Genomic DNA, 4,344 nt, shown 5'->3' with positions numbered 1-4,344 from the left:
TGATAGTCTACACAGTATCTCAGGTCAGGGGGATAAGGGGAGGTCTTGACACCCCCCTCCCCCAATCACAGTTCCACTTTTACTTCCTCTGTAAAAACCCATTCACCTCTCCGTCACTCAGGCAGTGAGGAATGCACACTCCACTCCAGCTTCACTGGTAAGTGAGATGCTTGGTAAATGTTAATACAGTCATTATTAGGCATACAAATTGATTGTGAGCTTAGAGATGTATGAGCTTGGAAGACCGTTCGTTCCAACTGAGCACTGAAGAAAATAAGGAATGTGCATGGTGAGGATGATTTTATTTAAACAGAAAGCTGAAAGACCAGCTTTGCTTGGAACTATAATATTTAGTTCAGTGGAAAGGAAGGGAGGTTCCATTACAAAGAACCAGCTATGAAAGAGGAACACTCGATTCAGGAACAAACTGGTATCTGTCATCATACTGTCATCAGGACACTCAGTCACACTGACTTTTGACACAACTTTTAGGACTATAGAAGATAAAGCTTTACTTATTAAATAGTAAAACTATGAATAAAATATCTGAAATATTTCACTAAATATAAAAGTGGATGGAAGAAGAGTCTGAGACTTCTGTGACAGCCACAATGGTTTAACAGCTACACCATTAATATGGACACTGTTAAATTAATGACCACGTTGATGGAGCAACAGACACCATTGCGCCACGGACACAGTTTCACTAGTCAGTTAACAGACACATTTGAATTGTGTGCTGCTGATTGAATCACCAGGGCAGAAAATAGGATCGGATGAACTGTAATGTTCAATCATTTATTTTATTGATTGATTATTATGTCTACAAAATGGTACATGGTTATTTTGTCTAAAATCAATAGTTTTCGACAAGACTTTGGCTCAGTGAAGTGGACACAATGTTTTCAGTTTGGGCCTATTAACTTTAATGGTACAGTGCTTCAATGGCCTAGAGTCCTATGTAAAACTTCCACCTGTCAGATATTTTGGGTTCAAAGTTGGCATAAGGTACTATACAATTGAGAAAAATCTATATGACCTGGCAGCACCTCTTGCACTATAATATTTATCTCTCTGACCCTCTGGACCCTTTCAGCAAACACAATTTGAACACAGAAAAATGATGTCATTCCTACTCTGGAGCAATGAACAGAGAAAGATACACAATCCCACTGCCTCACATTCGCCCTCACATTCGTCAAGGTCATACGGTGCGTTAGTCATGAGTGAGAGAGTTTGTCACAGTTTATCAGTTCCTTATCAGAACACCATGTGACTTGGCTCTTATGACACCATTCTCATATTCCATTCCATTAATCCAGGCACAAACCAGTTTAAAAAAAACCTAGACCCCAGTTCTAGAATACATTAGCTCATTCTGGTCATTTAACATTACATTCCCCCTATTTTTTTCCTAACCCTACCACCCCTCCCCTGATTGGAGTAAACTAACATTTATCTTCGAGCACATATACAGTACACTCTGATCTTAATTCCAACCCTTAGATGTCCACAGACTAACCCATCTTCCATAGTACACTACCATTTTACAATTTCCTTTTGCAATACATCCTTTTATTTAACTGTGGATTCTTACGAGGGTCGTGAACCTCTCTATTTGTACCAATTCTACCAAGATTATTTTACCTTAGAGTATAATCATATTTCCCATTAATTGATTAAGGTTTTTCAGATCTCCTAACAGTGTTGTTTGTCCATCTGAACACAGACGTTATGACTTCACAACCACTCCTGGACCTGACTCCAAAATGCCATGCGTTGTCCTGTGTGGCTCAGTTGGAAGAGAACGGAGCTTGCAATGCCAGGGTTGTGGGTTCAATTCACATGAGGGGACCCAAACAAAAATCTATGCAGTCACTCTGGAAAAGTGACTACTGAATTTTGAAAGTGAACCACTGAAGGACAGTATCAAAAAAGATGATCTGTTTCCTTGTGGCAGTCTGCACAGGGCTTACTGTTCAATGCCCCATATATTGAGAATTATTTCTGTGGCGAGAATTGTATATAATAGTTTAAATTGAAAATAATGAATTGATGCATCAATTGTTGTTTTGTATATCAGTTCATAAACCCAATGCTACAGTATTGGGACATCAAAAATCTGTTCCCAATTATCTTAGTTCCCAAAACTCTCAAACTTGAGTTAAACTGAAACATTTAATGATTTATACTCGTCATTTTAATCCATGCATGGTTTTTCATTGGAGGCAGGCAAACCAATACATTCCTTTCTCTTTTGAGTAATTGCCTCTTCCATTTTTATGGCTGAACTGCAATGAGTTGGTTGTACTTTTGCATTAAACATACCTTTCTATAGACCTTTGTAAAATTATGTAACACAAGCAATTAACAGTCTTTATTTACAATTCATAAACAATATACCTTACTTTTTTTAGCCATATAATATGCTCTAATATTTGTTTAGCCTCTTCTGGAGGATGGCATTGGACTTGTAACCAAATCTATGTGGCTTCATTTAAAAGGGGGGGGATAATTTAAAACAAGGTTCCATTGTCAATTCATCAGAAATGATTGGTTTTAAGATGTATAACAACAAAAGCCCCCTTTTGAACATTGGATGTGCCACTCTTAGTAGCCTGCTGGAAAACCAGTTTGGATTTCGATATCATTTTGGTATAATGAAGGCTTTAAGAGAGAGGTTTAATGCCTTAATGGTTCCTATTTTTAACTCTCCAAACTCATGTTCGTTATATAAATATACCGATTCAACTTGATCTGGTTTGCCATTCCAAATAAAATGCAACATTTTTCTTGCATGATTTGACAAAGGATTCTTCTGGAATCGGTAGAAGATGTTTCTCAAACTCGACCCCACCAAGGGGTGAACAGCTGGTTCAAAACATCACCAAGCTTTGATCATGTGAATCTGCTTTGTAGTGTCAGGGGTCCCGAGGACAGAATTTGTGAAACGCTGAGGTAGTGCATCTCAGTGCATTAGAACAAATTATTATTTACAATGACGGCCTATCCCAGCCAACGCTGGGGCAATTATGCGCCACCCTATGGGACTCCCAATCACGGCTGGATGTGATACAGCCTGGAATCAAACCAGGGACTGTAGTGACACCTTTAGCACTGAGATGCAGTGCCCTAGACCGCTGCAACACTCGGGAGCCCAATATAATGTCCCATGTTTGCAATTTAAAATATATATATATTACCAGTTGGAAAAAAAAAACATTAATGCATAATACAATATACTCTGCAAGGGTGATTGATACAGCAGCACCGTGCTATCACTAGAGATGAGAACTTTGTGACTAACTTAGTGACTTAGTGACTCACTACTTGATGGAAAGGCCCACCAACCTCAATGTATTGATTAAATGCCAAGGCACATGTTGCGTCCAGGGCCAGGCTGCCCACCACTGTGCCTGGTGTTCAGATCAGGGTATGTCTTCCGCTGCAGTAAATCTTAATCAGAAAATGCCAGCAGCACAGCCATCAGCACCTGCCACGTGCCAGAACGAGACATAGCTGAAATATTCATACGGCTCTTGTCAAGGCTCATATGTGAAGCCCCACTGAACCTTTTGGGGGCCACTGAGATCTGGTGTTGCTGCTGGAGAGAGAGGAGGGGAGCTGCGTTGCTTGATTATGCTACAGGCAGTCTAAAGTAACATTCTAATTCTCCACTAAAGTGCAGGTTCACATTCCCTAGAAGATTTAAAAAGCATTAGGTATATGATAGACAAGACTCTATGTACGGTACATCAATGCCAGGTCGCAGTTGTAAATGAGAACTTGTTCTCAACTGGCCTACCTGATTAAATAAAGGTGAAATAAAATTGTAAAACTGCAAACCTTTAATTAATCACAGAGGGTGAACGAGTACACACTTCAAGGAGGGGGAGGGTTGGAATTTAACCTATGGCTGTAGGATAGGATTAGGTGCGCGTGCGTGTGCGTGTGCAGGAGAAAGTGAATAGTGCTTATAGTGGGTCTGAGACTGATTCAAGCTGAGGCTGCTGGCTGGGCTTGTTCAGCTGTTGTCAGCACACCTCTCCCTGACTGAGCCCATGTGATGTCACCACTGGCTCTCAGCCTCTCTCTGGGGAGACAAAGTGCTGCCAAGGAAACCTCATTCACCTCCATCACAACTTGAAAAGTGTCCTCTGCTGTAGCAGTACTTTTGATCTGCTGTGAGGGGAATCTTTAAGGTGGCGAAGGAAACAAGTTATCTGCAAGTAATGACACTCACCTCAGGAGTATATATATATATATATATATATATATACAGCTCCAGTCAAAAGTTTGAACACATCTACTTATTCAAGGGCTTCTCTTTATTTTTACTATTTT

General features: G+C 40.1%; 1 protein-coding gene across 1 annotated transcript in view; it reads left to right on the top strand.

Annotated features, from left to right (window-relative positions):
• The first annotated feature begins 120 nt into the window (after positions 1-120).
• Positions 121-4,344, top strand: part of ivns1abpa (influenza virus NS1A binding protein a) — a 48,406-nt gene continuing 44,182 nt past the window's right edge. Inside the window, exon 1 of the mRNA XM_064936003.1 lies at positions 121-157. The gene's annotated coding sequence lies outside the window, so the exon portion shown is untranslated. The remainder of the gene's footprint in view (positions 158-4,344) is intronic.

The sequence above is a fragment of the Oncorhynchus masou genome, chromosome 24, assembly GCF_036934945.1.
Source record: "Oncorhynchus masou masou isolate Uvic2021 chromosome 24, UVic_Omas_1.1, whole genome shotgun sequence".
NCBI classification, from domain to species: Eukaryota; Metazoa; Chordata; class Actinopteri; order Salmoniformes; family Salmonidae; genus Oncorhynchus; species Oncorhynchus masou.
This window is presented reverse-complemented; position numbering and strand designations above follow the sequence as displayed.